This window comes from Canis lupus, chromosome 17 (genome assembly GCF_003254725.2).
Source record: "Canis lupus dingo isolate Sandy chromosome 17, ASM325472v2, whole genome shotgun sequence".
Classification (NCBI taxonomy): Eukaryota; Metazoa; Chordata; class Mammalia; order Carnivora; family Canidae; genus Canis; species Canis lupus.
The window spans coordinates 3821519-3833798 of NC_064259.1; positions in this window are offsets into that span (position 1 = coordinate 3821519).

The window sequence follows — 12280 nt, forward strand, 5'->3', positions numbered from 1 at the left end:
GTTCTTTAAAAATTTAAAAAAATATATAAAACATTTCCTGGAAACTGAGCATGAGCACTAAACATTGAGGTGACCCAGGTCATGCTGTTTGGTCTTTGCTCTCAGAAATGGGTGGTGTTGAAGGAGAGTGTCTGATTGCCACCTGAACGACTCAACATGTTGAGATCTTAGGGAGGCACACAAGGGGCACATTCAAATCAGTGCAGATGATCTAAGTCTCTCTCTCTCTGGAGGCATTTTAGGGGGTTAGACTGAATTTCTAAGAATGAATAAAATGAAGGGGATAAGGGAATTCCAGGCTAGCCAAGCTATTTGCCAAAATGTAAAGACTTTGGGCATTTTCCCACTGTCCTTACCGAATAAGGTGCTGGGCACAAAATGATGAGTTAAGGAGTTTTGTCCTCCAATTGTTTGTCCTCATGGAACTCACATCTAGTGGCGGGGAGCAGACATGGATGGCAAGAAACTTCAAAATATGGCATTTAGAGACAGATGTCTGCCAAGAAGGTAGGCATGAAGGATCACAACACACTCAAATGTCTGTTGTCTGAGGTAACGGGGTCAGAGTACAGGACGGTGAGAGAGCCCTGGCCACGTGTGAGCCCTGGCCATGCACTCCTCCGTGTTCTCTCTCCCGTGACAGGGAGCTGGTGGAGGGTTTGGAACACAAGAGTGACATGCTTGGGACACCCAAGGGGCTCAGTCAGGTAAGTGTCGGACTCTTGATTTTGGCTCAGGTCATGATCTCAGGGTCATGAGATCGAGGCCTGCGTCAGGCCCAGTGCTGGTCATGGAATGTATTTAAAATTTTCTCTCTCTTCCCTCTGCACAACCCTCCTCCCCACAAAAGAATGACATACTCATGTTTATATTCTAGAAACTTTACTCTTCTACTGACTCACTCTGGGCTTCTCTTAATATGCAGTTGCCCCCCGCCCACCACCCTCGCCGCCCGACCCATGTGTCCTTTCTGCTCTGCTAGTATCATAGTCTCTGTCATCTGCTCCAAGGGAGCGTAGCCAGAAGAGTCTCTGTATTTGTCAGTGGAAACTGGGGAGATCTTTCCTTTCCAAGTGGAGGATTTGGAAATGTCTGGAGACATTTTTGATGGTTGTGACTTGGAGATTGCTACTGGCATCTAGCAGATAGAGGCCGGGGATGCTGCTGAATGTCCCAGAGGACACAGAATTGCCCAGACCACCAAGAATTATCTGATCCAGACGTCGGTGGTGCCAATGTTGGGACCCTCTGTTAGGGATGGATAAAAGAGGAAGCAAAGTAAGTTTCTGAAGCCTGGAGAGTGTCTAGTGACTGGAAGGGAGTGAGTGAGGTTTGAGACAATCACCGTGGGGAATTTGGTAAGCACTGTCTTGGGGCAATAGTTCTCAAGTATAGAGTTGCCGAACCAAGTGAGCAGAAACTTGAGATGTGTTTTAAGTACTTTATCACTAAAATGAAGTGCTAGGTTTGCAAATTTAATGATTTCTCTTTTTATAATATTATTCTAATTTATTTGGATTCATCTATGTTTTTCTTTCCTGGGAGTGAAAAGGTGGAGTTGGTTTTAATGGGGCAGTTGTTGGGCATGGGAGCACAGCAACTGTGGGGTGTCATCCATTGTTCTATCTGACAACCATTGTTTTATGGCATTTTTTTTAAAACTTTTTTTTTAATATTTTTTATTTATTTATGGTAGTCACAGAGAGAGAGAGAGGCAGAGACATAGGCAGAGGGAGAAGCAGGCTCCATGCACCAGGAGCCCGACGTGGGATTCGATCCCGGGTCTCCAGGATCGCGCCCTGGGCCAAAGGCAGGCGCCAAACCGCTGCGCCACCCAGGGATCCCTGTTTTATGGCATTAAATTACATCTCATTCCCCATCCCTATTACAATGTTTTTTTTTTTCTATTATTCAAAATCAAATGTAACCAACAAATATTGAGTAATTCTATGCATAAGCTCTGGGATTATAAATATGAATAAAACATAGAAATTCAAATCTATGAGGGAGACAGACATCTCTACATCCCCAAGTAACGGAATGAAAGCTATCGTGAATCTATATAGAATGTGTTAAATGGAATGCTTCCTGAGAGAGAGACACACATGGAGATGTGAACATTTTATGGAAGGAGGGAAGCAAAGTTGAAATATGAAGGAGAGGTGGGGAGGAAGATATTCTAGATGAAGGAAATGCTCTGGTCAAATGCTCTGCACATGAACTTGGGTTCATCCCCGGGGCTAATGCTGGACTAGGCATAGCGGCCCTGCTCTTTCCTAAATTTTAGAAATTATTCCCGTCAAATATTGTGACTTTGTTAACTTCATTGTGGCATTCCATGGTCTTGGGAACTGGCAAAACCTTTGAGCTTCATTAGCTCATTGAGCTTTACCCCAAATGAATCAGATTTAGCGAATGGTTACCATCTCTTCCAGGGGCAGCAGGAGTGGAGTTACAAAATCAGAAACACAGGAGGGACTCACAAGGCATTAATCACAGTATTTCTTGGCACTGGTGCTTGTCACATCAAGAGGTATTGGCAAAAGCCCAGGAGACAATGAATATGCAACATTTAACTTTTTTTCATTTAAATGACATGTACTCCTTTAGAAGTGTCATTTGACACTGAGTATAACAGAGAACCCAGAAAGCATCTCTCTCTCTCCCCAATCCCAAAATTTGAAGTCAAATGAATATGTTGAGGGTGTCATAGAAGTGTTCATATCTGATATCCTGGATATGCTTTAAAAATTCCAAAAAATAGTTCATTATCTAAGTAGTCCAGCTCTTTCCCTGATCTGGTCTGCCTTTCTTCCTTTCTTCCTTTCCTTCTTTCCTTCCTTCTTTCCTTCTTTCCTTCTTTCTTTTTTTTTTAATTTTTTTATTTATTTATTTATTTTATTTTTTTTTATTTATGGTAGTCAGAGAGAGAGAGAGGCAGAGACACAGGCAGAGGGAGAAGCAGGCTCCATGCACCGGGAGCCCGACGTGGGATTCGATCCTGGGTCTCCAGGATCGCGCCCTGGGCCAAAGGCAGGAGCCAAACCGCTGCGCCACCCAGGGATCCCTCTTTCTTTCTTTCTTTCTTCTTTCTTTCTTTCTTTCTTTCTTTCTTTCTTTCTTCCTTCCTTCCTTCCTTCCTTCCTTCCTTCCTTCCTTCCTTCCTTTCTTCTTTCTTTCTTCCTTTCTTTCTTTCTTTCTTTCTTTCTTTCTTTCTTTCTTTCTTTCTTTCTTTCTTTCTTTCTCTTTCTTTCTTTCTTTCTTTCTTTCTTTCTTTCTTTCTTTCTTTCTTTCCTTTCTTTCTCCGTTCTTTCTTCTCTTTCTTTCTTTCTTTCATTGGCTTTCCTATTTATGTTTTCTGGATTTGGCTGGGTTTGATGCTAATTCATTTAAGTGAATAACCTTAATGGGATATTTAATTTTTCTTGAGGAATTACCAAACTACAAATTTTGTATTTGGATAATTACTAAAAACAATTAAAATAAAACAAACAAACAAGCAAAAAACTCCTTTTAGAGGTCCGCAGTTAAGCCAAATAGCACAAATTCAGAGACTCTCTATGGTTATATTTTGAAATAAACACAAAATATGTAGCTTGTCATGACATTCCATAAATAGCCAATAAGGGCATTTCCAGGGGAGAAAACAATATTGAGAAACATTTAGTACAGAAATAGATCAGAAGGGCAAGAGAAATTTCATATCTCAAAGCTGTTTTTCATTAAAAGAAGCCTTTGTCTATAAATAATATTTGCTGTATTTTAGAGTTTGAAAAGGAAACTCATACTCTTTTTCCACATGATTCTTTCAATGTCCTCTCAGTTATCATCAATTTATTTATTTATTTATTTATTTATTTATTTATTTATTTATTTATATTTTTTTAAAGATTTTATTTATTTTTTCATGAGAGACACACAGAGAGAGACAGAGACACAGGCAGAGGGAGAAGCAGGCTCCATGCAGGAGCCCGATGTGGGACTCAGTCCTGGGACTCCAGGATCACGCCCTGGGCCAAAGGTAGGTGCCCAACTGCTGAGACACTCAGGCATCCCTATCATCAACTTTATTATTCTAATGGAAAAACTAAGGATTAGAGAAGTTAAATAAAATAGATCCCTGAATCATATTTCCCCTTAACATCTCTGAAATAAGGATTCATCTTGCAATTAATACATCAACAATCATGCCTCTGTGTAATGGAACATTTTATTTCATTTTAGTGGTACATATATATTTTATAATTAATGGCACCTTAGAGCCAATAAAATATTATAAATTCCCTGAGTTCATGTAGCCTAAGAGATATGTTTACATTCAACTCTGACTCCAAATAGTTTACTCTTTCTATGAAGCCATTGCCTTTCTCAAGATCATCTGTAAGAAATAAACCAACCAACAAAAATAGGTTTGAACATTGTGGGCTTTCAGCTAAAATTACAAGGCTATACTCAAAATACACAAAATTACGTGCTGAGCTTGTGCTTTTTATAACAAAGAATAGTCTTGTGTTCCTAGCATATTTGCATTATCTATATATTTATACTTCAGCTTAATTCTGTGAGCATTTACCAAGAGCATATTTTGTGTAGAACACATTGCTCATCATTGTGGGAGCTATACTGCTATGCAAAATTCAAATTATGCTCTTGCGGGGAAAGATGATGGGAAATAGAAATTTATAAACTTTCTACTATCTATGAGATATTGTGTTAAAAACTTTTACACATGGGAGCACCTGAGTGTTCAGTGGTTGAGCGTCTGCCTTCAGCTCAGGTCATGATCCCAGGGCCCTGAGATCAAGTCCCACATTGGGCTCCCCGCAGGGAACCTTCTTCTCCCTCTGCCTGTGTCTCTGCCTCTCTCTCTCTCTCTCTTTCTGTGTGTCTCTCATGAATAAATAAATAAAATCTTTTAAAAAAAGAACTTTTACACATTTGCCTCACTTGATCCCTATTTTGTAGATGATTGGACTGAGGCTCATAAAATCACCATGGTGGTCCCATGCATCAGGAATAAAAATTGTTGACCTAAAGTTATGGCCAGGTCTTTCAACTCCCCAAATCTATTGCTTCCATTAGCTCATGCATGTAGGTGGCTCTTATATAAGATATGAAAAGAGATACACCACCACATTGGGGGTTTGGAAGAAGGAGAGAGAATTTGGCTTCTACCAGGAAACTAGTACGAACACTCTCTCCTTTCATCAATTAGGCACTCTTTACTTTGTAAGAATGTAAACATTCTCCTGGACACTTAGCATCCTGCAAATGGAGTGTGAAATCAAGAAAACAATCAAAGTATTGGCAAAGGAGAAGAGAGAAGGACGAGCAATTTTATTTGTCAATAGTAACACTTGGTAACTATGAACTTTAAAATTTCCCATGATTTCCTTCCATTTCATAAGAAGAATTTTATCCAAAGGAAGAAGAAAACAGAATTTATGTCTAACCCTGAGCTAAGCACTGTATGTATATCATCACCCTTTATACCCACAGCAGCCCTGAGAATTATTATAATCCTCATTTGGTAAGTATGAATATCCACGGATATATTGAAACATTCCATAGGTTGTCGAAGGTCGAACACATGACCTTTCTCCTACATCACTTGCTAGGCAGGATTATTTCTGGGCAGTGCAGGTGGGGAACAAAGCAAGGATCCATTAACTGAGCATACAGTCTAGAGACTGCCATCCCTCCTGCTGGGCTACCTACTTGGTTAGACCACTGGTGTTTCTGTCTGTGTTCCAATAATGTAGAGCAAATAAATCTGTAGAAACAATGACCATACATTTAACCAATCATTATTATTCTTAAAAACTGTTTGCCATGCTCTGACATATCTTCATCTGAATCCATTGACAAGTATTACTATTGTAGTACTTGTTCCTATTATCATCATTTTCCAGGTGATGGACAGTAAATGCATAGAATTGACATGAACTACTCAAAGTCACTCAGAAATGAAGTGGTAACATTTAGATGTTCAGATTTCAGCTTGTGAGTCCTTTTCCAACATTCTTCTGATGTTCACAATTTAAAGAATTATTTATTTGGGGGGATCCAGGCCTGGACAGATGGTGGGCTTATTTCCTTGGTATATTAAACAAGGTTGAGGATACAAGAATTTGATCAGAGATGCTGGTACTGTGAAGGCCAGAGAATGGTGGATGGATCTGTTTTCTCTGCAGGATGAGCAGGACAAGCCCAGCGAGTGATCTAGAAAGGCAGACCTGTGTGAGTGAAGGGGGCGTTAGTGTCACTTCTCAAAGAATGAGAAGACGAGGTGTAAGAGACAGAGACATCCTCAATATCATAGAGCTAGTCGTTCACCAGAGGAGGGTGTGTTGGGGCTGGCCAGCTCTGCATCCTCGGCCTGTCGTTAAAGAAGGAAGTAGAGTGAAGTCAATAAGGATTTGAGCGCTAAAGCCAGTTGTTCTCAAATCTCTGCTTGTTCCTTTCACTGCTCTGTGATGGGCCCTTTACGTGGGCATTTCTGTGTTTCAGGTCATCATACTAAATCCAGAGATCATAATTTCACCATCTCATAAACTTGCCCTGAGCATGAAGGTGGGCAGGGTATACCAAGTGCTTCCAACAGTCCCCAACACAGAGTCGGGTGGAGGGGTGTTAGCTACAACTGTTCAGTAGACCACAGCCCTGACCACGGCCCTGTTCCCTTATCTGTAAAATGGAAATTAATGTAATATTCTGAGAGCACCTTAAAATGATTTACCTGAGAAACAGTGTGAAAGAACATCAATAAAGGGGCACTTCATAGTGTTTGCAGTGGGTACAGTCACTACAAATTTATAAATGCTGCCAAAGGGGGGGAAGGGTCAGTGCTAGCATTTTTTTGGGAAGTATTAGCCAGATCCTCTTCACACATAGGCACTGCTTGGACAGAAGACCCTGAGGCAAGGAAGGTACAGATTCTGGTCCCCAGGGGCTCTCAAGAGAGTAAGGGGCATAGACATGGGGAGGGACAGTTCTCAAACACAGGAACCACTTTCCAGGAGACTTTAAGAGAAGACAAGATACTGTGTTTGCAAACCTTCCAGCACCAATTGGCATTGTGAACTTATTTTAACTTAATAAAAGGGAAGATTTGCTTTATTCCATCTAGCTTCGTCTTACCCAGTTTTATGCCAGCATGGGATGATGAAGATGGAGTGCCACACTGGAAACAGGTGACCTGGCTGTGACCTGAGCTTACTGTGTCATCTGGGATATCGCTTCCCTTACCTACATTTCAGACCCTTCCTGGGAAACTGAAACTGGCTGTGGCTTAGCACACCCTGGCTGGAGCCACCTCGGGCCCTGCAAGCATTCGGAAGAGAGAGGGAAGCCTTATGAGATGCTGGCCACACAAGGACCCATTCATGGCCAGGGTCAGGAAGTGTGTCATCGGACACCGGACGGTGTAGGTCAGCATGTCCCTTTCTGAAGGAGCTCACAGTCCAGAAGCCAAGTCGGGGACCAAATGATTCCAGGTTTCTAGGAAGACGGTTCTAGGAAATCCTCCACTAGACATGAACTTGAACCCTGAGCATCTGATTCAAAGACAGTCATAATCTCCCTTTTCCTCAACACTGAATACGTTTTATCTGCTGTGGGTTTTGCCACTTTCCAAAGTGAATTCCAGTTATTTGTGGGGTTATTTTATTCCCTTTGTAGCCTGAAAATCCTCTAAAGGCACACCTCATCTCAGTTTTCTCTGTTGTTCCAGCACAAGGTGAGTTCATGGATGTTCATAGCTTGGGGAGAAGCAGGATTGAAGGCTGGAAGTGAGAACAGATGCTAAGAGCTGAGACCTGGCTGCCAGAGGAGACTGGGACTTGGTCAGTAGGACTCTGTGCCCTTTGGGCTCCAGACGGGGTTGGGTTGGCTGAGTGGGTTTCCCCCACTTGGGGAGGGAGGTTTTGTCTCCACCTAGGAGCTAAGGGTTCCCTTGGGCTACTATTCCCTGGCAGGAAGGTTGGAGATCCTCCCACAGCATCATGTTGGGGAGGTAACAGCTCAGCTAAGGCAGCCCCTGGCCCCCTCCACCTCACCTACACCTCTGATATAACTTTCCAAGTTCTCCTATTTGAGGCATGTTTCCCATTGGAGCCCTCACTGATGCCGACAGATGGATAGACCTGATTGCTCCTGTTCTCAGTAAGTTCAGAAGCATCTTCTCTCCTGTGTGACCCTGACATGTATTCACTATACCTAACGCCCTGATTTCCTCATCCCCAAAGTGGAATTAGTAGTCTGGGTTGTCACAGGCGTCAAACAAGCTGACGCATGTGGGACATTAGGCCTAGAGCTTGGGAGATGGGACACATTGGACACATTTCAGCTTTAAAAAGGTACGAGCTTGAAGTGCTTCTTTTCACTCTAGAAATAAATGAAAATATACATCACTTTATGCCCTGAGTAGGGTTTTACAGCAAGACAGTAAAAGCCCTAGATGAGGAAAGTTGTTTTTTTTTTAATTATTATTTTGTATTTTCTTAAAACAATCAATTTAAGAATCACTGGATAAGAATGATATGAGCCTCTCAAACTTTGCTCCCCAACCCCATAACCTCCACTCCTGATGGATTCTGGAAACAACAGACAACCAGCTCTGTTCAAAGGCTTCTCTGAACTGTACCATTCAGGCAGGTTTTATGAGAGATTATATAGCTCTGTAAAGAACTTGATCAAACATGACAACAGGCCCACAGATAACATCATTGTCAGTTTATTCAATTGAGTTATCTGAAAAAAAATATGGGATTTAATTAGTCTAGTCTCTGTTCTTTCTAAATGTGAGCAGAGAAAGATGTGTGCCAGCCAACCCAGAACAAAGGGGCTCTGCTCTCCCTCCCATTCTGCAGAAGGCCAAGTGGTTCCAAGTTGTTAGGACAGTAATGTCTGAGACAAAGAAGAGAAAGGAAGAATGCTCTAAAAAATGTGAGCTATCTTCTTGCCTGAAAGGAGCACAGGCAGGAATTGGGCACATGTGTCTCTGAAACGCAAGACTGAGTGGTAAGATTTCTCCAAAATTATTCTGAAACCAAGGAGATTAGTGGTTTTGAAAACATGAGTCCCGGGAGGTGTCTGTGTGAGCAATAAAGTATGAAGTATGTTCTTCTGAAAGGAAGCTATTTATAGAAATGAGAATTTTGATCGTCCATGTCTGTTTTTTTTTTGCCTGAGTCTGGGGTGATTGAGCATGGAGCCTAGATCGGGTGACACAGGTCCCCCCTCCTTAGCTCAGAGCAAATGATGCTGTTGGGCCCCAGTCAGCTTTAATGAAAAATGAATGAAAACTCTTTGTTTTTAAAAATTTGTTCTGAATAAGAGTCAGAATGGTAAAATTTTATGTGCTAAAATTACTCCTTGGCAAGCTTACTGCCAGTGTCGGTCCATGCAGTAGGACCTGGATATTTTGATGGAATACTGAAATTCAGTTCTCTCATGAGATGTCTTCTTAGAGCCCTTCATCAATAACCATTCCAGTTTTTTCAGACTTATTTAATCTTGCTAATAAAATAAAGCAATAGCAACTTGCAATGGTGGGAGGTGGTCGTGGGAGGGAGTTGGGAGGATTAGAAACTGTGGCTTTTTATACATAACTTCCCTTAAAAACACCATGACCACCTTGTCATGTGCTTTGTCCCTTCACCTTGTCTAATGTTCCATGTGTGATAAACTCTCAGGACCTTGTTCTCATCCCTGCGCATACATAGCAGAGATCCTCCATGTGGGCATTGGGGTTTTCTAGATGAGCATCTGATCTGTCTTCTGATGGCATAAGCTGGCGTTAGTTCAGAAAAGGAGCATTCTGTGCATCAGGAGCAGGGCAGGAATTACATTAAAATGTAATTTTAATTGACCTGATTTGCACTATATTCCACATGACTTCTTAAGCATTTGGTCTTCCCCTCTTTGTTGAAGCTTAAGACTTTATGACTGTCATGTTGACCCAGTTGATCATCAGACACTTCTTCTGAACAACAAAAAAACCCATTCATCCCAAAATGGCTGTCTTTGAAAGCAATACCCTGGCATTCATGGGGCAGGCTTGCAGACTGTGGAGTTGCACCTGAGGGTGTGGGGAGCATATTGTTTATGCCCAAGTGTCATGCTTTTTCATGTCCCTCATCCTGTTTCCTGACAGAGTTTCTGTTTCTACTTTGCAGTTCCTTCACAGACAGCAATGGGAAAAAGCTATCCTTGAAGAAGGTGAGAGGCAACAAGGCACCTGGCGATGGCAGAGTTGGAATGCTAAGTGGTGTCCGTAGCTGTGGGTCCCAGTAGGCGATGGAACGCACCATGCAACAAAGGATATTATTCCAGGGCCATCTATAAAAAGTAACTTCCTCTAACATGAAAATCCTGGGTACAGATTCCATTTCTTAGAGCACCACTTAGAGTTTTTTGAGAATAAGAGGGGGTGGTTATAGAAGAGTCTGACATTCCCTGAGGGGCTACTGCACACTGTACCATGCATTAGATGTCCAACCATCCACATGGCTGGAGTCATAACTTGGAAGAAATTCAAGACAGACTGAGGTAGATTCTAAGGATGGACATACCAGAAATCCAGAAGCTCTATGATGGACTGAAATATGTCCCCCAGAATTCCTGGGGTGAAGCCCTAACGCCCAACATGACTATATTTGAAGACAGAGCCTTTACGAGGATGACTCAGGTTAAATAGCATCCCAGCAGAGGGGCCTAATCTTGTAGGATTAGTGTCCTTATAAGAAGAGGAAGAAACTCTCAAGCTTTCTCTCTCTCCACACACACCCAAAGAAGAGGCCACGCAGGGACACAGTGAGAAGGAAGACTTTTGCCACCCAACAAGAGAGGTCTCATCAGAAACCAACCTTACTGGCACTCTGACCTTGACCTTGGACTTTCAGTCTTCAGATTGTGAGAAAATATGTTTCAATTTTTCAGGCTGTCCATGCTATGATGTCTCATTCCAGCCATCCAAGCTGCTGCCCAGAGGAGAAATGGGTGGTAGTTTAGGACTGGGGGTCTATCACATTTAAGAGTATAAGATAAATCAATGAGAGGAGTCTAAGACAGATTGTTGCTTGTGATACAGTAAGTGCCATGTCTGAAAACAAGAATATGCAGAGAAGTGAAAAGCAGCTTTCTCAATGGTGTTTGATAAGAAAGAGGGATGAAGCTCATCAGATGCCACCTCCAACAAAGCCCTAGTCATCAAGGAGAGGAACAATGCTAGTTTAAGGCCACAGTGACCAGCTTCTGAGAGCCATGGTCCACGAGCAGTGTCACTCAGGTTTCACAGCTCAGGGAGGAGGGGTGGCTATCAACCCAACTAGACACAAGAAGATGCTCTTGTAAAGAGAATTCCTCAAGCTCACTGTGTTAGCAAACTGGGAGCCAGGTGTTCAATGGGGGAACCTGTTTTAATGACTTGAGGGAAGTCTCCAGAGACTATTATTCCGACCCTATCTGCAACCACGGACTGGTGAGAGCCTAGAGAATCCTGCTATTTTTGCTTCCTTTCTTTTAATTTTCAGATACCATTTATTTTATAGATAGGTAACACGAAGGTCAAAGAGATAAGTAAGGTCCACTGTCCCAAGATCACTCTGGCCATTGAGTCTTGCAATTGGAATACAAAGTTTGTGTTGACTTCCTTCAAAAGCCTTTCCCTTTCTACTGCATCTCTGCCAAATGCCTTATGAAAATTATCCAAAATGCTGGGAACACTGTAAAAGTAAGAAGTAAAAAAGAGGCTTATTTCTGAGGGGGGAATCATGAGCAAGTTATTCATGGACTTCAAAACCCGAGACAAATAACAAAGAAAAGAAACCAACAAAAAGCATGAGGACCAGGGAATATCCATCAATGTATCATTCCACATTTTGAGAGAATGAGACATAAATTCCCTTCTCTAGAGCCTTATGAACTCACAGGTCATCCCCTTTTGTTACCGACTACATTTTAGAACAAATTCGTATCAAGCAAACTCTTCTCGAGATGCCACAAGATATTGGTGACATATTTCTCAATCAAGCTCTGTTCACGTTGCCCAGAATTATGATTCTCACCACAAGTAGTGGAAGATCCTAATCACACAGAAAAGGAAAGTTCCTTTCCTTATTCCAATGGAAAACAAATCTCTTCGGCCTTTGCTAATAGTGCACAATACACAGTCTAGTTGGAACATTTTACACCTTTTCTATTAAGAAAATTGTATTTAAAGCTGGGCTTGGGATCCCTGGGTGGCCCAGCGGTTTAGTGCCTACCTTTGGCCCAGGGC